This window comes from Triturus cristatus, chromosome 4_2 (genome assembly GCF_964204655.1).
Source record: "Triturus cristatus chromosome 4_2, aTriCri1.1, whole genome shotgun sequence".
In the NCBI taxonomy this organism is placed as follows: Eukaryota; Metazoa; Chordata; class Amphibia; order Caudata; family Salamandridae; genus Triturus; species Triturus cristatus.
In genome coordinates this window covers 776,314,609-776,339,000 of record NC_140586.1, presented here as the reverse complement: position 1 = coordinate 776,339,000, position 24,392 = coordinate 776,314,609, and positions in this window count along the sequence as shown.

Below are 24,392 nucleotides of genomic sequence, written 5' to 3'. Positions count from 1 at the left end.
TTCCACATTTTTAGGTCTCGCCTGGCGAACGCAGCGCGAAGCGCTGCTGTCGCCAGCGAGATGTATTGTTGCTGACTTACCTCAGAAGTGGGACAGGAGATGTGCACGCGCAGGCTTTTGGCGGATTGGAGCCTGTGTACGCGCTTACAGCCACGCAGCGTGCACATCTCCTGTCCCCCTTCCCTCGCAAGCCAGCATGCAGTTTCAATTTCGCTTGTGTTATTATTCTGATTAAAGTGCAGGTTAGGAAGAGGGCCCGGGGGCGTCTCATGGCCTAGAGGGAAAGCAGGCATCAGCGCCTGGAAGCTGGCACTGCTGTGCCTCACACGCACGCCCTGGTGCCTTTTTGGTCACCGGAAGGTCTCTCCTACCCGCCTGGACACGCAGAAGCAGTACTAGCGTATTAACTTGTAATGGGACATGAGAAAGCCATGCCAAACGATTCACCTTTCAGACAACCACGAAAACCCGCCCAAAACATATAAATGCCCAAAATGACGAGATAACGCTTCCAATACACAGCGGTCAGGCGCCTCTTTAAGGATATGTGTCTGTTTGTGGGCGTGACACCCGAGCAGTGGTGTCGCCTCTGTAGATCTGTGTGTGCCTGTGTTCACCTGTTGGGGTGTCGAAGATCCCGGGTGTGATTTCTGTCCGGGGACCTGTAGGCACCTCCGAGTCCTGTATCTTGTATATTGTGAGGGGTAGGTGTGCTCAGCTTGTGTTTTCTCGGCTGGGGTATGTCACTTCCGTCTATTACGTTTCTGACTGGGCCTGGCTCCTCCTGTGCTCCATTGGTTCTTGTGTGATTTACCAATCTGTTACACGCCTGTGGGTGTGGCCCAGAGCCCTGGGTGTGTCCTTTCACTCAAAGCGTGGGTGCCAGGCTTACAAGGGTGTGGGTGTGTTGCTGACCGTCTGTTTATTTATGTTTGCTGTTTTTATTGCGCAAACTCGTTATTTTATTGGTAGGCGCAGGGAGATGAAGTGATTTGCCCAAAAACGCAGGATGTTGCAGAGGCTCGAATCCGGTTCCAACTATGGTTGCTCTGGCCATTACGCCACTTTCTCCCCTCTTTTGTTTATAACGTCCCGCGCTGTTTATATGCGCAGATTTAACAAAGTGATGTTTCCCATGTCAGCTCGTTGTGGTTTCTCCCACAACATATTTACTGCCCACGCTCAATATCCTGTACGCAGCAGTAGCACATGCAGTTTGTCCTTTCCTACAGGGAACTCTCAGCTCACACTCACAGGTATAGTCAGGGCTTTAAGTGGGATGAAAAAACAGGGGGGTGTCTCAAACGGGCGTGGCCAATGCAATTAGGGCGTGGCTTAAAAAACACTTAAGCTAAAAATCTGTGCTTAGTATAGTGTGCCGCCCGACTTGTAGTTTGCTGTTTCTGTCCTTGCATCCAGATATATGATACAACAAGTAACATCATACAAGTCAGAACTATTGGGTTTGTGAATGTTTGTTACTTGCATAAGATAAATAAGCAGCAATTATGGCTTGTATATAATATTGAAAAAGCTCCCACTTAAAGCCCTGGTGACACCACGGCAATGCTGCTGCTCCTGAGATTCAAAAAGAGAAGGGAAATCCAGAGAGAAAATGACTCTTTAAAGGATTTCCCTTCCCCCTACAACCTCACCTTGCATGACCTCATGCCAGAACTTTTCCACTAGTGAGCAGTGTGAGCAGTGTACATGCATATGCCTGCTGTCACCGCAGTCCGGAAAGAAACGGCCCGCCTGTGCCAGGGCACACAACAGAGCCCGATAGAGCGCTGTTTCGAGGCCCCCTTTAAACAAGCATTTGCAATGCAATAGGTCTCGCACTTGCGAGTATTTGAGCTACTGGCATTGTAAAATGACAAACCTTTTATCTATTTGTTGGTTTTGAAAACAGATAAATAAAAGGCATTGGCATTTGCAATGCCAATAGCTTAACATTTCGGAAATGCGAGACCTATTGCATTGCAAATGCTTGTTAATATTGCGACGGGTGCTGCTATAAGCAGCACCTGCCGCAAAGCCAAAGTGCCATGGTGTGCATTTCCATGCACAACGTGGCAGGCACCACGCGGTGCCTGCCACCTTGTGCATGGAAATGGAGGGGGGTACTATGGGTACTCCCCAAGTGCACCCCCCACCACCCGGGGGCCCACAACAGGCCCCCCAAAGCACATCCACCATATTGTGGCCCAAGTACACCCAGCCGGCAATCGCAACGATTGCCGACCGGCGGAAAAGCGGCGGGTGCACTTTGCATCCGCCACGATACCCCCCGCCATTATAATATGGTGGGGGGTAAATCACTGTATGATGGCGGGCGGATCGCCACCGCCGGGCCGGCGGTGGCGATCCGCCCGCCATCCTAATCACCCCCAAAGTGTTTTGATTTGCTTTGATCCTGTTAAAATCTTTGTTTCCATCACACTTCAGAATTACAAAACAAATATGCTTAATTTTTGCTTTCCAAACTACTGAATGTGTCCAGTTCATTTACAGGTATTTCATTTTGTTGGCTGTTACAAAAAAATATCCTACAGCCTTTCTCTTCACACTCTATGTACACCAGCAAGATTGTCACACAATTCACTTTACTTTTCTTTCTCTGACTGCAAAGTGAGAAGCGTTTGTAAACACCAATACCCATATTAGAAATATGAGCAGTAATTTGTCAGAAGACATAGCTTGACATTTGACCCCTCTCTTTGAAGCGCAGTAAATGTGATAAATACAGAATGTACAGGCATCTTTATTTATTGCTTGGACTTTCAAACCCACCAAAATTCAGCTCAGGAATCAGGATATCCACAGTTTGGGAAACACTTCTCAAGGGTATGGATAAATGAGCAGATGTTTCTCCAAGCATGCCACTAAAGTGTAGAAACTTTCTACTTATTGATTTAGAATTTGGAATCCTCAGGGGCAGCTCCTCTGCTAATACGGAGGAGCGTCGCCCCACTGAGCAGGTCGAAAAAGGAAAATCTAAAATGACAAGTCATTGTTATTATCATTTTATTTTTCCCCTTCCTCACCTGGGTAGGGGCGGGGCTGCTCTGTTCGCAGGGCAGGGGAGGAGTGGTTTGCCCACTCCAAGTGCCCTTGATGCTTTGGCCTGCCATCTTGAGATGGGCAAACCGTCATGTGCACTTTGCATGTTCTCCATGCAGGCTGCATTACAGCCTGCATGGAGAACATGCCCAGCCTCCCATATTCTGGCTGAGCACCGAACCACGGTGCTCAGACCAATCATAATGCTCCATTGCAGTGTTGTGATTGGCTATCGGGAGGCTGGGAGCCGGGTGCATCCTGCTTCCTACCCTGGAAGTGGGGAAGAGGACTGAGAGGAGGCGGCGGGTGGCAGACAGGTAAGTGTGTATTTTCATTTTTATTTCATTCCCTCTGCCACCGCGACCCCCCCTCACCGTCTTCAAATACCAGCCACCACTGGGAATCCTGCCAAATATGTGAAGCATTGGTTATTTTGTCACTTATAATTCTAGCTTTACAGGGATATCATGGTTTGGCTTTTACGAAAGAATCACTGCATATATTCAAATTTCAAGTAAATGATACCAAAATGTAATTCCATTGAAAGTATTTGAAAAACAGAGAGAACATAGGTGTTTCCCATAAAATCTGAAATTATATTTTGCTTAGTCTAGATGTGTGCACATTCGCGTTACAGCAGAAGTAGCATTTAGACTGTTCTGTTTTCTGTCATTACATGCAATGGAAATTCAAATGCATAATAATTTCCGTATTTTTGCCTAACATTAGTGATTGACAGTTTAGACTCCACCTATGATGTTATCTTTTTTTAAAGAGCACCTACGTTAGAAGAAAACGCAAGAGTAAAATAGAAAGGGCAAGCTCAAAATAACAAACAATATTTTAGAAATTTCAGAAACCTTTTAGGTCAAAGAATAATTCTGACCAGGGTGTAATTTCAACAAAGCAGGTGGAGTGTTTTGATTTAAGTATTGCCTGCCCTTTCCTATGAAATATTAATTGATTTAATGTGCATAAAAACATAAAAACAACTGCAAATAAATGTATTTTTAAATGTTAGTACTTAAAAAAAATATTTTCACATGCACCATATGTAAAGTTGCCAAGCTGTCTTCCTGTGAAGTCCTTTCTTTTGTTGCCTAACATTTTGTAAATGTCACTACCCAATCACCACTACATTTATCAGCTGTCTAATTCATCTTGATTAACATGGGTCTTATATTGTATCATTTTTTTCAAAGCAAATGCTTACCAGTAGTGGAAGGAAGGGAACACAATTGTACAAGCACCTTGTTCCAGCCAGCTGATGTTTTATTTGTTCATGTATTTGTTATCTATTGAAAATTGGTGCAGCAGCTTTCAAGATTTGGCACTGCCACACTACTTTTATTTCCCTAAATATGAAACATGAATCTAATTTTCCAATGCTTCTCTGAAGTTTTATAGACTTTGTTGGACAAAAGGCATCTTCTGAAAGTACTTAGACCGCTAATTAAGGAGGCCACCCTTGCGCCCCAAGCTAGTAAGAAACTAACGCTTAGTGCGAGTGATGAGGAGTATGAGGCACCTAAGGTACTTACAGAGGCGGCTGGTATTAAGGGGCGTAGGGGGCGTTGCCCTACCTACCAGCATCAGGGAAAACTAAAGGGGGGAAGAGAATGAACACCGATGTGGCACTGGAGCAGTTTTAAAAGAAGTGCTCACTTGGTGCTCCTCCGTGAACTGAAACGATGTAAAATGACAAATGAAATCCTTTTTTTGCGCTCGTCTGGAAGTGTCTTCCTGGCCCTGCGCATGTGCAAATCTGGGCGAGGATTTTTCCTCGCCCTCGAGGCACAAGCGAGGAGGCGGGTGACATCCTTGTGGGAGTGGCTGCATAAAGCGGCAGAGCATGGTTTTAAAATGGGCGCTAAGGAATTTGCCCAGGGCGCGGACAGTGGAGCGCCATTCAGGATAATGGGAAGGGGCAGGGCTGGCGCACAGTACAGGCAACCTTAGGGGAGTGGCTATACCTTAGATTGGCTGTTTGGCAGCTCCTCCTATTCCAGGGACACAATCAGTTGCTGGAAAGAGAAAGGCACCTGAACTGCAGCCGTGGTTTCAAACGAGCGCGCAGCAGCAGGTTGGTTTACTTTTAAATATCAAGTTAAGTTACAGCGAGCTGAATGGTGGCTTGGGGGGGGGGGGCTGCCATTCATTTTTATAACAAATCTGTGTAGTACGAGTCTTCCTGCTTCTTGATTATTTGAGATGATCATCTTTAGCACAGCCGATGTGTATCACAAGTCGGGCTAGTTTGCAAGACATGAGAAGCTGAAGGAATACAAAAAAAAGGTTGTTTGGTACGCGTGTCACTCTGGGTGCCGGTGGCAGAGGGCGGGGCCTGCTCTCTGCCAGGGGACAGTCCTGCGACAAGAGGCGCGCTGTGGTGGCATCAACAGGGGGCCGGCGAATGCCCTGCAAGGGGGGGGGGAGTGTGTGTCTACGTAACAGAGTTCGTTAAGGCATCACTCACGCAGAGCGAAGGTGAGCGAAAGTTTAAATCCTCGCTCCCTCCCTCCCGGACTATTGACACCTTTCCTCAAAGACCCATGTGCCCACTGCCAACGCAGAAGAAAAGGCCAGTTATAATTTCTTTTGTATTGCATCAGGGCCCATCGTGGAGAATAATTATCATATGCAATTCACAAATGATGCTACAAGCAGTGACGTGATGCCATGCCCTTATAATAATCTGTACTTAAAAGGTATGGGGCCTATTTTACAGAAACAACAATATAACATAATCACAAAGAAATATGAAAACACATATTTGGTTTTACTTCAACGATCAGAATAATGCATGACTCGCTAATGTGATGGAGGATCAGGGGTGCAGTGCAGTGCCCCAACGTCACTCATCCAGAGAGGTCATAAGGTCATCCAAGCCTCTGTGACGCAGACAAACCATCGGGCATCTTTCTTGGGCTGGTCTGCGAGGGCACGGGTCACAGCTCGTCTTCAGGATATCCACGGAGGGTACATGATATAGAATTCATCTATAGATGGTTGACTGTTTGGAACAGACGGTGGTTATCGAGAAAAACTGTCATTGCTGAAGTCCTCAAGGAACAGCGCTGGACAACCATGACTCTGGGAGCTGGGCCTGGGAGCTGGGCTTCCCCTTCCCACTCCTATACATAAGCATGACTCGGCCACGGAGGCATCCGCTCTAACCAGGCCAGGTTCACTTTCTCTCAGGGAGGAACATTGTGGGAGGGGAGCAGTGTGATTTCCGAATGATTGTTACTTCATACATAGAAAGTAAACCTCCCGACTGCCACGCAGAATGTTATTGTTTTAGGAGTACAGTTTCATAGGCGAGAGTGATCAGGTCACCTTTATGTGAAGTGTCCTGCAATACAGACAGTCTGAGCTCCGAGAGCACTCAGAGCAGTAAAGGGCACAGGGCAGAGGCCCCATTCACCCTAACTTCTTGTGATTTCACTTCTTAATTACGTATTTTTGTTTGTGTCATGCTTTATTACAAACTGCACATGGAAACGAAAGGGACCTTTATAAAGCCTAAAGTGATTAGTTTCCTGTTGGTTTATGTGACGAATCACAGTTTACATGTGCCTTTTTTTCAATCCATAAATAAGAACAGATTAGAGAAATAACCCTCAGATGTTTGCTGTGCTTTTGCAACTGATAGCGGCGTTTGGGGGCACAAAAGCTGAACATCAAAGCCAAAATAGAGCTAAGTGAATAAACAAACACTTAACGTACCAGGTTCCTAAATTTCTTCTTTGCTTTCTTTCTACGCCGTACATTTTGACCAGGATTATTAATTACTGCTCACCGTGGTAGTGGTGGAGTCTGGAAAAGTAAAGGCCAAGTGACTCACAGAGACTGGCGAAGTATGTATAATAGAACTAGATAAAAAGAGTCTAAAAAAGAACTGGCTAATTGTGTGTTACATATTTGATCAATAGGACCTTTGGACACGTTTTAATAGTGTCTCAGGGAAATGGTTAATAGAAACTGCTGCTTAGTGATTCTGAAGGAATTGTTTAATAGTGGGCTAGGGAACTAGCTAATAGCGCTCCATGTAGTTGGTAAATAGTGCCTCAAGAAATTGGTTAATAGATACTAATCGATCTGGTGGTTAAAAGTATCTCAAGAAACTGGGTGATAGTGTCTGAGAAAACTTGCTAAAGTGTCTCGTGGAATATGCAAAACATGTGCTGCAGAACTGGTTATACGAGTATCATGCAATTAGTTAACAGTGTCCCAGGGAATAGTTTAGTAGTGTGTCATGGTGACATTACACTTATACCCAACTTTTACGCCCCACTACTTTCAAATGTCACCAGCCGCCACTGAAGGTACATGAGTGCCATAGGAAACACTTCAATCTTGTCCTGCATGTGAAAGTAGTAGCCTAAAGGGTCATAAAAACATATTTGAGAAGTTACCTCACCCATAACTTATCATGGCATGCTTCATAATAGGCTATCACTCACACTGGAGTAGGACAATGCCAGTCAAGCGGACTCAACCAAATAAACTTGGGAGTTCTTAGATATTACTTCAGAGGACAAATTCACCAGTCCAGATTCAAAGTTAAAAATAGCTAGGCGTATACCATAAGGAAGCTCCTTTATTGTGGGGTTCCCTTCGTATGAGTTAAAATCAAAATTGTGGTCTAAAGTTAAACACAATGGTTTCCCTAACCACTCAAAACTACCAACATGTTTTGACCTACTCTCAATGTTTGTCTGTTTGCCACATAGTGGGAAGACACTATGTGGCAAACAGACAAACACACACAAAAGACACAAAGGACACAAAGCCGAGTGACCCGCTGCGGGAAAAAACCCACCGATGGCGGACATGACAAGTAACTGCCAAATGAGGAGAAACAGCATACTACAACTGTGGCAGCTTATTGCAGATGGAGTCTCATTTCAACCAACTATGAACACTATGCCTGTCAAAGTGTTAACCGCACTAGCTGATTTTGTCAGCAGACTGGAAATTAGTGATAAACCCAGTCGATACGGTGAGGCCATTGTAATAATGCCAGTGGATATGTACAGATAAGTGTGTCTGGAATTACTGGGAGCCACCAGAAATTACAAAAAGCTCAGTAGAGACCCACACTGGACATTATTAAAGACATCTCCTGCATTATTAAGCAGAGAGAGTACAACCGGTGGATCACAAAACATGAGACAGATGTCATGCTTACATCTAACCCAATAGTCCCTTATTTGTATATCTTACCAAAGATTCATAAATGGGAAAATCCCTCCTCCAGGCCTCCCTATAGTGGCAGGTATAGGATCAGCATTAGAACCCTTATCCAAGTTTGTGGACCATTTCCTTAGGCCTTTAGTAACAAAAACGCCATCATATGTACAGGACACTAAGTACATCCTTAATATCCTCTGCGCAACTCACTTTGACCCCCATACCCAACTTCTGATGACTCTGGATTTTGAGGCATTTTACACGAGTATCCCCCCAAGAGGAATCCTTAAGAGTCTTTGAAAGCCTTTTGTCTGAATCTAGATGGTCATCTATCACACCAAGAGATTTGTGTTGGACTGCGCGTACATGGTTCTATCCAGGAACTTTTTCAGGTTTGAGGATGATTTTTTACTTGCAGGACCATGGAACTTCCATAGGCAATACCTTTGCCCCAAGTGTGACGTCTCTACATACACTCGTTCGAGAATGAACATATTTATTGGAGTTGTAGTCTTTAGCCCTTTATTTGTAACAAATTAGAATAAGTAAAAGGAGAGCCCAGCCGTGGAAACTTGGTGTCCTGTTAAGTAACATGGAGTAGGTCTCTCCGGCAGCCCCAAGGTGCATGCACCTTCTGCTATCTGGTTCCCGGCTTGTATCTAGCATGCCAGCTGTTTGATGATGCTTACATGGCTCAGTCCTTTGCTTAGGTTTATCCCAGCTCCCAGACTAGGACTTTGTTAAGATTAAAATACGCAATTTGGCAGCACAAGAGGACTTTAAAGAAGTTAGAGGGAAACAGAAACTAGGGCGGCCTCTTTTGGTTATTGAGGGAATATTTAGACAGGGCCCGTGAAAAAGGGCGGTACACTGATGAGGAGAAACAGGGGGCACAGCGAATGACAAATCTGCTTGACCCTCAGAAGCTGCCATGAGGAGGCTTCTCTTAGAAGGGAAGTAACATTCACCTCTGTACACGGAAGGACACACCAGTAGTCATGATTCAGGCAGCTGAATGCAAAAGTGTTTTCATTCAGGTAGGACTCACTCACAGGTCATTCATCTAGTCACACATTATAACAGCTATCCACTGTCACTAGGGCCATCGAAGTGCACATGGGCTGGCAGGGCCAGTTAGTCTGCCCATCTTCAGAGGTATAGTGCTGGCACGGACATACCTTTACTGATGGTATGAGGGTAAAAATGAAGCAAGAGGTACATAGGTATAACCTAGGTATTGGCATATAGGCAGAGAAGTGTTAAGGTATAGCTAGGGGTAGAGGCCCTTTGGTAAATATAAAACTAGTGGCACTGGTGTAGAAGCAAGAGTACAGGTAATAGGGTTTAGATATGGGTAGAGGTACTGTGGTCAAGGCACGAGGTTTCAGCTGATGCCAGAGGTGCTAGGCAAGACCTCTGACCTCTTGATAAGTGACCTGCTGTCTCCCCCAGCAGCTCTGCCACTGCCGCTAACCCCGTTCACCTGTTGCTGGTAGGTGTTCAAGGCCCTCCTCCACCGGCAGCTTCCTGCCTGCGCCTCATACCTGATGGTCCAGTGGGAGAGCCTTGCTCTTCTGCTGGTCCGCTGCTAACTGTCCTGTGTTTACGCCCGTTTTTCTGTCTGTTATCTGTCTTTTTGTTTTTGTGCCTGGAAATTGTCTTTTCCTATTCGGTCTGTTTGTACACTGTTTTATTAGTTTATTTGTTTTAGTCTGTTGTACTGTTCCCTTCTTTTTGCCCTCCATGCCCTTTCACTGCCCCTTTCCGCCACTGCTGCCCTCACAGCCTCTCCCCCCTGCCGGTTCCCGCTCCCGCCTCCCAGCTGCACTTCCCTCCCCCTTCCCTATTTAATGGCGGCCACTGTGAGGGAGAGCGAGCAATACCTCTGACCTCCTGGTCAGAGACCTGTTTTCTCCCTCAGCAGCTCCCCTGTTGTGCTGCGACCGCTGACCCCGTTCACCTGTTGCTGGTAGGTGTTCGAGGCCCTCTTCCTCCCTCAGGTTCCTGCCTGCACCTCATCCCTGGTGGTCCAGTGGGAGACCGTTGCTCTTCTGCTGGTCCGCTGTTGTCTGTCCTGTGCTGGCACCCATTTTTCTGTCTGTTGTCTGTCTTTTTGTGCCTGTAAATTGTCTTTTCCTATTTTGTTTTATTTTGCCTGGTTGTACACTGCTTTATTTGTTTTATTCTAATGTACTGTTCCCATCATTGTGCCCTCCGTGCCTGTTTTGCCGCCCTTTCCCGCCACTGCTGCCCCTGTGGCCCCTCTTCCCTGCCGGTTCCCACTCCAGCCACCCAGCTGCGCTTCCTCCCCTTCCCTATTTAATGGCACCCTGCTGGCACGCCAGAGGCACACCCGTCTGCTCCCGTCCGCGAACAGCGCTTGAGACCCTGCATCTCCAACCACCCACCGCTACGACTCAGCTGCGTTCCTCGCACTCAACCCCGGAAGCAACAACCACTGCCAGCTGTCCACGTCGAACAACACCCACGGACAGTTCTCCTGCCATCACAGCTGCCAAACCTTCACCACCCTCCGCATCACCATGGCTGCCGCCTACACGCCAGATGCCAACACCACCAACGCACTGAGGTGCATCCTCCTCAACGCGCACTCCCTGCACAGACACGCGGTAGACATCTTGGACCTCCTCGCAACCCTCTCGCCAGACGTCGCCTTCTTCACTGAAACTTGGACCAACTCCACCTTCGCCCCTGACGGATACAAGGACTGCCCCAACCACCCAGGAGGAGGACTTACTATCGCACACAAAAGCTATTTCCTACTCACCACCTGCCGCTCAAGCGACAGCCCACCCACCAATGAACACCTCCACTTCCAGACCAGCCCCAGAACAACACTATGAGGCACCCTCGCCTACAGACCGCTCGGACCTGGAACTGCACTCACCACTACCATCGCCGACCTCATTGTGCTCCACACAATCACCTCCATGGACTACATGCTCATCGGAGACCTCAACTTCCACCCCGACAACCTCAGCGACCCCAACTCCGTCACCCTCCTGGACAACCTCACCAACCTTGGACTAAAACAACTCGTCACAACACCCACCCATAAGGCAGGGTACACCACGCAACCCCCTGGACGGACCACAACTGCGTTCCCTTCCATGTCAACAAACCCATCGCTTCCAAAACCTGCACCCCACCCTCCACGAAGGAACTGGAGCAAGGTCACTGAGGAGCAGCTCAGCTGCACCCTCTACTGCGCTGTCCCTCAACCTCAACCAACACCAACCTCGCAGCTAAAAAACTCCACAGATGGATCACCAACCGCGCAGATGGGCACCCCTACGCACCCCGACAGACAGTGCCCCAGAAAGCCCACCCGGTTCACCACCGACTTCCAAGAATCCAGACGCACCTGCAGATGTCTCGTGTAGAATTGGAGAAACAGCAAATCCTCGGAAGACCGCAACACCTACAAGAACGCCATGACAGAATACCACCAACGCATCAGAGCCACCAAAAGGACCTTCATCCAGAACAAGATACTCGCAAACTCCAGCAACTCTAAGGAATTCTTCAACATCATCCAGGAATTCACCAAACCCCCCAGCAAAACCACAGACATCACCCCCTCCCAGGACCTCTGCAACAAGCTCGGCTCCTATTTCCATCTGAAAATCAAGGGCCTCTACGACAACTTAAACGACCAGACACCTCACTCAGAAACCACTCCCTCCTCCAGCAAAGCCAGGCAGCCCACCATCTCCTCCTGGACCTCAGTCACCACCGAAGACACCTCATCGACCATGAAAGGCATCCACCAGGAGCCCCCAAGGACTCCTGTCCCCCGCACATCTTCCACAAAGCCACCGCCATCGAACCGGAACTATGGTGCACCATCAATGCCACCTTCGAAACCGGCATCTTCCCAGATAACTGGAAACGTGCAGAAGTCAGACCACTACTCAAGAAGCCCTCAGCAGATCCCACACACCTCAAGAACTACCGTCCCATCTCCCTCCTTCCCTTTGCTGCTAAAGTCACTGAGAAGATCGTAAATATCCAACTCACGAAATTCATCGAAGAAAACTCCATCCTCAACCTCTCCCAATCCGGATACTGCAGCAACCACAGCACTGGGACCGCTCTACTCGCTGCCACAGACAACATCCGCACCCTCCTCGACCAAGAATACACTGCAGCCCTGATCCTTCTCGACCTCTCTGCAGCCTTCGACACTGTTTCCCACCACACACTCACCACCAGACTCCACAACGCCAGCATACAGGGAGGCGCCCTCGACTGGATCTGCTCCTTCCTCTCCGGCAGAACCCAAAGAATCAGACTACCACCGTTCCTCTCCGAACACACGGAAATCAACTGCTGAGTGCCGCAAGGATCATCGCTCAGCCCACAGCTCTTCAACATCTACATGGCCCCCTCGCCGCCATCGTCAGACAATACGGACTCAGCATAGTATCCTATGCTGACAACAGCCAGCTCATCCTCTCCCTCGCCAAGGACCCCCTCACCACCAGACTCAACTTCCAGGAAGGAATGAAGGACGTCGCATCCTGGATGAGCACCAGCTGCCTGAAGCTCAACTCAGAGAAGACAGAGCTCCTCGTCCTTGGACCCTCCTCCTCTGCATGGAACAACACCTGGTGGCCCACCGCCTTTGGCAGCCCCACCACCCCCACAGACCACACCTGTAACCTATGTATCTACTTGTCTCCTCCCTCTCCATGACCCGAAAGGTCAACACCATCGCCTCCACCTACTTCAACACCCTAGCATCCTCCGAAAGACCTTCAAATAAATCCCTCCCCGAATCAAGGAAGACTGTCGCCCACGCACTCATACCAGCAGACTGGACTACGGAAACACCCTCTATGCCGGGAGCAACAAGTCTCTGCTCCGCAAACTCCAGACCATACAGAACACTGCAGCCAGACTTGTCCTCGGCATCCCTAGACACGAACACATCTCCCAACACCTGTGTAACCTCCACGTGCTCCCGTCGAGATGAGAGTAACCTTTAAGATACTCACCTACGCCTACAAATGCCTCCACAACACAGGCCCCCAATATCTCAATGATAGACTCTCCTTCCATGTATCCGATCCGCCGACCTCGCCGAACCCCCGCAAATTTACAGAGCAAGACCGGGTGGAAGAACCTTCTTCTACACAGCGGCCAAGACCTGGAACAAGCTCGCCATCGACATCATCCGCGCACCCACCCTGCACATCTTCAGAAAGACCCTCAAGACCTAGCTCTTCGACTGACTGTACCTGCCCACTACCCTCCTCCCCCTCCCCCTCCCCCAGCTCCTTGAGACCCTCATAGGTGAGTAGCACACTTAAAATTGATTGATTGATTGATGTTATAAGTAGGGTACACATTTCATGGAATAGGCAGGGGCTGCAGTACAAAGGTGGAGGTGTTGGGTATTGGGAGGGCTAGCAGTACTGAAGTATTAGCAATAGTACAGGTAATACGGTTTAGCTAGGGCAACAAGTACTGTGGTTGAGGCATAAGGGTACAGCTGGTGCCAGATGTCCTAGATTATAAGTAGGGCTAGAAGAATTATGGTATGGCATGGGCCACAGTACTAAGATAGAGGTACTGGGTAGAGAGAGGACACATCCCTCCCTCCTCTGATGCCTCTGTCTACCCACCACTCCCTCCTCACATCTATCCATCTTGATATCCCACCTTGCATTTATCTCTTACGCCCACCCTCCTCAAATCTCTCTCCTCACAACCCTCCCTCCTTTCAACCCTCCCTCCTCCCTGTAGATTCCTTCCGCTGCTAGCATATGTATTTTTCTCTAGATGCCACATTTTGTCCTGAAAGTGGTTGAGTTTCCATTAGTGCCCACCCCTAAATGATGCCCTTAATGTCCATAGCACTCATTACCCTTAGAAGGAGGGGCTCATTGTTACTGGGCTGTTATTTACTATTGAAGGGTACCCTGATTCACCTCCACAGGGGGCCTCAGGTACCCCTGCTCTTGCTCGCAGACTGGAAGCCTCTGTTAACACACATAAGAACCCGACTCGCAACATCAGCAGCCTTTTTAGATAAGATGTAACCTGCAGATTTCATGTTTGGGTCAATTCACCTGTTGCATAGACATTTACATAAGTTTCAGGTCATAGGTTTGAAACCCGGTGAGGTCAGCCAAGCCCCCAGAAGTGGATAGAGTGAGTACCAATAAATATTGTGATTACTAAAGCAGGAGACAAGTCAGTTTGTAGGCTCATGCTGTGGAAATGGCCACTCAGGGTTGAGGAAGTGTACTTACAACAGTGACGAGTATGTTTTAACTTTAATCAGCACATGGGGCATATTTATTATCCCATTGTGCTGCCGGAGCATCACCTTTTTGTGATGCTCCGGCAGCACACACTACAAAATCATATCTATGGGGTCACGCAAAGCCACTTTGATGACTTTGAATGGCCTCATAGATATGGAGTGAGGCAAGGCAGTGCAAATCACTGCGTTGCCTTATTCTGTGTTCGAGACGTGTTCAGTGGGCATTGCGGTGGGTGTTCCCACGCATCACCCATGGATTTTGACATTTCCCCAGATTTACAAGGCCATGTAAACTGGGGAAAGCTCCAATATCTTACGCCTCCCTAGGTCAGGCATAACAGGGAGAAATAACTTTATTTCTCCTCATTTATTCCTCTTTCCATGTGTGTGCATTGTGCCCCTTCCTGCAGAAAAACAATCCTGAAGTGGTGCTAGCCTGCCGAAACAGTGCCAGCACTGGGGGGAAGGACAGGAATGCACAGTATTAGGTAAATACTGTGCATTCCTGCCCTTTCGCTTTGACTTAGGGCAGAACAGCAAAGGTGACTTGCTGCGCTGCCATATCAAATCCCCATAAATATGGCCCATAGTGTTTGTGACCATCGCGTGACGCGCTATTCTAGTGATTGCAAATCTGTGGAGTCAGGGGAGGGTTTGAAATGTGTTCCAGTGTGTAAATAATCATGTCACAGCCTGATTTACATCCTCCTGATGACTGATGTTCACTGACAGACCTTCAGGGGTGCTTCGGGACCAATTTATAATACAACTTATCAGAATGCTAAAAACTTCCATTCCAATAATTTGTATGTAAATATAGCTCTTGGATATTCAGCCTAGTAGTCCTGAAGGCATCACCAAGGTCAGTTTAGTTAACAAAATTCATGTACAACAAATAAATACCATAAAATCAAATTGGATAGAATCCATAAATGAAAGAATGCAAATAGGCCCAGCTTACAGAAATAGGAACCTATAAAATATAAATAAAGCCCATCATAGCACGGAGCTTGTTATGTTGTCTGTCCTTGATGATCTTAGATTAAATGCTGATAATAGAGAGCCGAGCGCACTAGTGCTCTTAGATCTCTCCGCAGCATTCGACACGGTCAGTTATTCTATCTTATTGGCCCAACTGATGGACTTGGGACTCAGGGGCTGGGTCTATGACTGGTTAAAATCCTTTTTATCTGGACGCTCGCAAAGGGTTCAACTCGGCGATTGTATTTCTAATAGAGGCGACATCCCATGTGGCGTGCCCCAGGGCTCTGCACTGTCCCCTTTACTTTTTAATATATATTTACAACCCTTAGTGACTGCAGTGTCCAAGCTGGACGGCCGAGTCTTTAACTATGCTGATGATACTCAGCTTATTTTGAGGATTGACAACTCGGCCCATGCTCAAGAGATGGTTCAAAGTATTTTAAGATTCACCACTAACTGGATGACGGTTAATTCCTTAAAAATTAACCCTGACAAAACGGAGGTTCTCGTCATTCCAACAATTAATAACTCTTGGAATGGCTTGTTTTGGCCCAAAGAACTTGGGGCCCCTCCCTGTCCATCACCAGTTGTGAAAAGCCTGGGAATCAAGATTGATGCAGAACTCTCTTTGAGTCATCAAGTCTCCTCAGTGGTGGGCACTTGCACCGGCGTCCTGAGACAACTGAGGAAATTGGTTCCCCTCCTATCAGTTTCGTCTATGAAATCCATAGTCTCGGCTACTATTTTATCACGCCTTGACTATGGGAATGCACTTTACCTAGGACGTCCTCTGAAACTCACAAATCGACTTCAAGTTGTACAGAACGACGCCGCTAGGCTGGTTTTTGGCCTTCCTAGGAGGACCCACGCCTCACCCCTGCTGCTTAAGCTACACTGGTTACCTGTCAGACAGCGCGTAAAATTCAAGGGCCTATGTATTGCTCATAAAACTCTCTATGGTCATGCCCCCAGCTATATTAGGGAACGCCTGGTCAAGTACGTTCCAGGACGCTCACTCCGGTCTACAGACGCCTCTCAGCTAGTCTGCCCTCGGAGCAATTTGGCTACCAAGGGTGGACGAGCTATTTCTGTCATTCTGCCCCGACTTTGGAACCAATTGCCGGATGCTTTACGAAAAGAACCAGGTCTGCTCCCCTTTCGGAAGTTGCTGAAAACTCTGTTGTTCAGAGACACATTCTAATTCCTCTGTCACCAGGACTGTCCATACTGGGTCGAACGTAAATCTCCTTCTGTCAGCGCTAAGAGACCTGTCGGTATACACGCGCTATATAAATTCACATACAAAATACAAATACAAATAATCATGCCAGACCTGCCAACTAAATCAAAACTCACACTGTGTGAGAAGGGGATAGGGCCCTTGAGGGGGTGGAGCCTCCTGCTGAGAAGCACTTAAGAGGCATTTGTGCCCCCACCTTGTCCCCAAACCCTGTCCTAAAAAAAAACATAAGCTTGCTTGGGCTGTTTCTGATGTCCTGAGGTGTTTCACACCCATTAATGGATGTCAGCAGTTCAAAGTCTATGAAAACAAGCTAAAAATCCACTGCTTGCATTGGGTTTCTCCTTATTTTCCCTGCTACCGTTTGATATCGGCTCCTCACCAGGTGAGTGTCTGAAGAGAGTTGATATCGTGTGTCACACGGTGGCATCGTGTGAGTTGGCAGTTCTGTCATGTATGTGAAGATGTCAGAACATCATAAGTTAATGCAGCATCCCACCTCGCATGTGTTTTTTCCTGTTCACCCTATGTTGGATTTATTATGCTAATTTAATTTAATATAGCACACGAATCGCACACGAGGGGCATATCGGCGTTATAGACAAACACAGGCAGGTTAGGATGCAAAATTACAATAAAATTGTCTTAAGCAGTTTCCTGAATTTGACATGGGGAGTGCAGGTGTGGATGTAATATAGTAAGTCATTCCAATAGGAAGTGGTCAGGTTTTGTAACAAGCGCCCAGAGTCTTTTGCGGGAGTACCGAGGCCCCATACAGTATTATGTAAGGTTTGGGGATAATTTCCAAGCCCCTCAAGGAGTTGACCGTATTCTGAGAGCCTGAAGGGGACTTGACATCATACCCTGACCCAGAGCGGCTTCGCTAATGCTGCGATCGGCCTCTAAGCGGCCATCATCTTGTCTCTATGTTTGTTGACTGGACAATATTAACTAAACTTTTAATTTAAGTCGATGGGACCTTTTCCCATTAAGGATCTGTGCGTAAGGCAACAGATTTTGAAGATTGGTATTTTCCTGACTGGCAGCCAGTGTAAGGCTCCCAGTAGAGGTGCAGATGCAGAGCCAGAAAGAAGATTACAAATGAGTTGTGCTGCCGTGTTTTGAACTACTTGCATTTTGGACATTAACGTCTCATTCACTGATGCAAGTAGTGCATTTCCATAATCTAGTCTGCTAATGAACAGTGCATGGACTAGAGCTTTCCTGGCAGAGAGTGGAAGGAAGTGAAATGTTTTCTTCAGCAGGCAGATCATATTGAAGCAGGTACCACTAATGGATGTATGTTCTTTTATGGATCTAGTGTTATTTTTCATATCCCTACCCTAATATAGGTCCAGGGAACATCGTACACTTTCCCTACATCAGCTCTCGTTATTTCATATGAATGAGTCTTATAAGGACATAACTCCAAATAAGGACAGAATGCCTTATAGGGACATCACGCCTTATAAGGACTGCAGCCATTTATGGACTAAACCTTTCACCTAGTTCCGTGCCGGGGGTGGATTTTTCCCAATCGATATTGCAAAGACGTCATCCTTAGCACATATGAATAATTGATGAGTATACTCTCCAGAGGCATACGCCACCTCTCCCATCGACGCACAAGGTTTAATCCCCAACGCCATCCTCATACTGAACAATGGATAACACACGTACATAGACTGTATAAATACAGCACCTCTTGCTATCAGAAGGCAGGAGGGAACTGAGACTTCAAGACGGACACATTGACCAGAGACGCTGCAGCTCCGGCATGCCATTGAGCCAGCTGACAGTGGTCTGACGATCCCTTGCAGGGTGTCCAGCTCAAGTCCAAGACGAAGTCCCACATTCTCACTATTCAGGTATGGGGGTTCGACTCAATCCTAGCAGGATTCTTGGCTCATAGGCTCTTAGGCTTAGGCTCTGTACCACCTACTCACATGCTAGGTACACTTAGGTACATTTAGTTAGGCATCTTAGGAGTACGCACTTTATTTTTATAAATGCAATTCATATTCATGTATATGTTCGTGACTATTGCAAAATGTAAGAACAATACTATTCCTTTTTATTCACTGTACTGCTGGTTCTATATCTCTGCTACTGTGTTACAGTTGTAACAGCGCACTTATTCTACATGAGAAGAACTACGGTACAATAAATTCTTATTGTAAAAACGCTCAACTGTTTCTTCTCTGTGTCTCTCTGAGAGCAAAACAAGCAAGCACGAGGGACTGGGTGAAAAGTAGTATATTGTTTCCACGAGTCTGAGGTTATTGGGTCAGGCTCTGTTGCTACTTGTGACCTAGCGTTTTAGCGCGTCGCTCCTCAGCGCTGTATTTTAACTTAGAGTGCTTTTATCAGCGTGTATTTCTTCCTGCGCTTTGCTGCTTGGCCGGGGGGCTAGGGTCTCCTCTTACCTGCACTTAAACTGTTTGATGCACCGCCGTTTTGGTGGGTCCGGGTCCCGAGGGGGCATGTCGACTTAACTTTGGCCGCCATTTTGGATTGGGGCTTTGGCGCTTTTGCGGGCGCCATCTTAGAGCGTCCTGACGCTCGCTTCAGTACAGGGGACGCCTATTTAAGGCGGACTCGGGGGATTTGACGGCGGTCAGGCTCTGTTGCTACTTGTGACCTAGCGTTTTAGCGCGTCGCTCCTCAGCGCTGTATTTTAACTTAGAGTGCTTTTATCAGCGTGTATTTCTTCCTGCGCTTTGCTGCTTGGCCGGGGGGCTAGGGTCTCCTCTTACCTGCACTTAAACTGTTTGATGCACCGCCGTTTTGGTGGGTCCGGGTCCCGAGGGGGCATGTCGACTTAACTTTGGCCGCCATTTTGGATTGGGGCTTTGGCGCTTTTGCGGGCGCCATCTTAGAGCGTCCTGACGCTCGCTTCAGTACAGGGGACGCCTATTTAAAGTTGTCCTCTCCGCGCAGCGGGATCGCGCAGCTGGGACGCCGTCGCGTGGCCGGAGTCGTGCCAGAGTCCTGCCCGTCTGCGCCCGTCCGCGCTAGGGACGCGCTGGACTCTGGCTAGGCCCTGCTGGTACGAGGTGCGGTTGGTTTCTTCCAGCCATGCTGACATACTCTTGTGACACCCTGCGTGACCTGGGGCGTCGGACTGCTGGCTGTAGTCTACCCCTCCTTCATCCATTGGACGGCCCCTATCTTTGTGCTGGCTGTCAGTGGTTTTTGGAGCAAGCTATTTCTATCGCTCCCGTATGTCCGGTGGCAGCCGCTCGTTACACCCGCCCGGAGCATGCTCTCCGCATTTTCAGTTTTAATGCGAGGTCTTTGGTGGCACATTATCAGGCAGTATTTGATCTGCTGCAGGACGCAAGCCCGGACATTGTGGCTATCACCGAGACATGGTTGAAAGACGAGGACGCAGCCATTATTAATCTGGCGTTCCCCCCGGACTATACAGTCCGTACCCTTAATCGATCGTCTAGAGGAGGGGGAATTGCCCTGGCTATTCGTTCTAGTCTTACGTGCTCCTGGACCGCACTGACCATTGCGGGATGTGAAAGTGCGCTGTTTAAGATTCTGGTCACTCCTCACTTTTCGCTTTCGGGGATGGTTGTCTATCGTCCCCCAGGGAGCGAGGCGGCGTTTCGCGCCGCTTTCCCGGATGTGGTTAGCTCCTTGGTGGTGGGGTGCCCCAACTTTTCGATTCTGGGGGACCTTAATCTCCATTTCGATAGACCTGACCTACCCGCGGTCTGCGGCCTTCTCATGGATTTGGAGGCCTTACAGCTGCTGCAGCTTGTTCAGCAGCCCACCCACATCTGTGGCCATACGCTGGATCCCTTCTTCACCAATCTGACAAATGCTTCTGTCACTGCCGTTTCGCCCTTGGGTTGGACTGACCATTCTTTGGTCGCCATTAGTACCCCTTTGTCAGGTAGGACCGTCACCCCTCCTGCAAAGTTGATTGTAAGGCGGCACTGGGGCAAATTACGGTTGGAAGATCTGCACCGTGTCCTCGCGGCAGAGCCATTAGAGCCGTTGGTAACCGTTGATTCAGGTTACGATGGGTTCTGCGCGTGGATCTCTAAAGCGCTCGATGCGCTCATCCCACTTACTGCCTGTAAGACCAGTGCCAGAGAATCTAGCCCATGGTACGATGGTGCCCTACGTGCGCTCAAGGGCAGTTGCAGGCGTGCAGAGAGGGCTTGGCGGAAGGCGTATGACTCGGGTAAAAAAGCTATCTATCTCGCCTCCGTCAAAGTATACCATCGGGCTGTGTGCCGTGCTCGGGCTTTGTATTATACGGCCGAAGTAGGCCACAGCTCTAACCCCTCGAAAACTATTTTCAAGTTGATGAAGGATCTTCTTGCTAAGCGCCCCGATGCTCCTACGACGGGCTCTACCGCTCACTGTGAGGCTCTTGCGGCGTTCTTTCAGGAAAAGGTCCAAAACATCTATATGACCTTTCCTTCCACAGGACCTCCAGCTGAGTCTCCAGTTTCCATCTGTGGAGTCGCAGCCCTGCACTCGCTTCCCCTGTTGACATTAGAAGGGTTCAACATCTTGGCAAAGCAGGTGAAATCTGGGTCCCCCGCCGACCCTCTCAGTTCGGCTCTCTTTAGAGATGAGTCGTTCGTGGGTCGGACCGTGATACACTCCCTGATTAACATCTCGTTGGAGTCGGGCACGGTCCCCCGTAGCTGGAAGCGGGCGGTGGTCTCTCCCATCCTTAAGAAGCCCTCATTGGACCCAGACAAGCCTGAAAATTTTCGGCCCATCTCTTTGCTTCCCTGGCCTACCAAAGTAATGGAGGCCTATGTCAACAAAGTTCTCTCGGCCCACCTCATCCAGTTTAACATCTTGGATCCCACCCAAAATGGCTTCCGTGCGGGTCACAGCACGGAGTCTGCCCTTCTCTCCATGGCCGAACATCTACGCACAGTGATGGATGCGGGGCAGACAGCGGCGCTCGTCTTATTAGATCTGAGCGCCGCGTTCGACACCGTGTCCCATCCTATCCTGTTGCATCGCCTGGAGGAGGTCGGGCTGGGTGGCTCTGCCCTCCAGTGGTTCCGCTCTTTCCTAAACGATCGTTTCTTTAGCGTTGCGCAGCCTCCGTACCAGTCCCAATTCCTCCCTCTGAGACAGGGGGTCCCGCAAGGCTCCTCGCTGAGTCCCACTCTTTTCAATCTGTATGTGAGACCGCTGGCTGAGATCGTCAAGCAATGGGACATGACTATGGTCTCGTATGCTGACGATACTCAGCTAGCGGTGACTATCAGCGGGGATGCAGATCGGGATGCCCCCAGGTTTCAGAGTGGACTTAGGGCGGTGGCAAGCTGGATGAAGAACAACTGTCTCCAGCTCAACGCGAAGAAAACTGAGATCATGATCGTTGGCAGGAAGGCGGAACTGTGGGGGGACAAGTGGTGGCCCATTGAACTGGGGCCGGCCCCTTTCCCGGTCACTGAACTTAGGAATCTTGGAGTATGGATGGATCCCGCTCTAAGTTATGTGGGCCATTCGAAGAAAATCGCGGCCGGTTGTTTTGGCATCCTGCGGTCGCTGAGGCCCATTCTTAAGTTCTTTGACCGTGGTACCAGGCAGCTGATAGTCCAGGCCACGGTATTATCTCGCCTGGACTATGCCAGCTCGCTTTTGGTAGGGGCCAATATGGCGGAGACTACCCGCCTTCAACGAGTGCAGAACGCTGCGGCTAGAGCCATCGTAGGCCTACCCCGAAGGAGCTCTGTTTCAGGCGTCTTGAGATCCTTGCACTGGCTCCCCATCAAATCACGCATCCAGTTCAAGGTGTTGTGTCTGGCGTTTAAGATCTTGAGGGGAGTTGGTCCGCCAATTCTTGCTGACCTCCTGTCGTGGTATGTTCCTTCCCGCGCTTTGAGATCGGGAAGCCATGCGCTTGCGCTGGTCCCCCGTTACAGGTTGTGTCGGGCGGGTGGTCGCTCTTTTAGGGTAAGGGCGGCCGAACTCTGGAATTCCCTCCCAGTAGACTTGCGGCTTCGGACTGACCTCTTGGCCTTTCGCAAGGCGTTGAAAACGTTTCTTTTTAATTAGTTCTTTTTTGGTGTTGTGTTTTCTGCTTTCTGTTGCACTTTGCCTGCCATGCGCCAGGACGCCCCTTAGCTGGGGCAGCTGTGCGCAATACAAAAGTGCATAACATAACATAACATAACATATTGTGTTCTGAGGCTGCCAAAAACGAATCTCTCTGATAGCAGAAGTTTCTAGCGGCACTGCAAGCTAGCTAATGCAAACCATAGGCTAACATATGCGGCGGGGGTGCACGGAGTCAGTCTGCCACCAGACTCACATTATATGTTATCCGTAAACATCATAGGTCTTGCATGACTGGGTACTACTAGGACTACACTACATGGCGCCCAACATGGTATATTGATGGCGCACTTACTCAACAGTAGAATCTGAGTAGCCCAGTCGTGCTTATTCTCAGAGACCCTACCTACAAAACCCAGAGACGTCTGGAGAAAGTGGGCAAAAAACTCCACCACAGCTGAGTGGGATAGATATCCTATGTATTGGCTGTTGGTTAATCAAGCTTGAAAGGACAATATTCCCAAAATTGTGTATAAAACCTTTGCATACAACCTTTTTATCCTTTCCTTGGACAATAATTCCGTGTCTTAAACACGATGGCGGACGAGGAAAGAGTTTTAAACCAAGGACTGAATCAGACTGGTGAGGTCGATGCAGATGGAATAGAAACTGCACCCAAAGTAAGACAAACTTTAACAGTAAAACTTCTCAAACCTGGGTTACAACCCAGAGGAGGTGTAGTAATATTCATGATAGAGGCTCACGAAGATTTCAAAACAGAGGTAGTCTACTCATGGGTTATATTCCCAGCAGCTGATGCTGTAACAAAAACTTTTCATTATTACATATATGATGACATTCCAGCGGTCTACACTCCTTTTGAGGAGATTGAGATTCCGCTTACTTTCCAGGAACATATTTTTTGGTTTAATGGCTCCCTACCCCACATAAAAACGAGAGCAAGGCTTGGTCCTTTAGGGATTCCAGGAGCAACATGGCCGATATTAGCGACCTATGCACCACATCCAGACATTGACACAATGCCACAGGATGAACTACTTGTTCAACACAAACAGTTGATAAAACTCTACAGAAACATGACACACTTTGTCTTGAGGACTCTAGCAGTCCAACCTCAAGTAATTACACCTACTGCAGCTCCTACACAGAGCTCAGGTACTAAAATTACTCCACAAACATTACACGCGGTAATGGCCAAAGTGCTCACAAAACGTGAACAAATTCCTTTCTGGGTAGCTCAGAAAATAACCCAGTTAGAAGCAGTATTCCCAAATACCACACCATTTGAAAAACACAGAATGTTAACAATCTATTTGCCCATGGGGATTACACCACAGTCAGAGGATTGCACCTCTTAGGCTACAGTCTTTGCTGCCATATATATTAAAACTCATGGTATTCCTTCATTAGCAGTAGTACCAGATGTATTAAGACAAATACAAAACGACTATGGAGCAGAACCTGCCTTGAACTTAGGGATGAAGTTGTTAAACAACTATGACCAGGTATCAGCCACAATACTAGCTAACATTAAAAGGGAAGCAG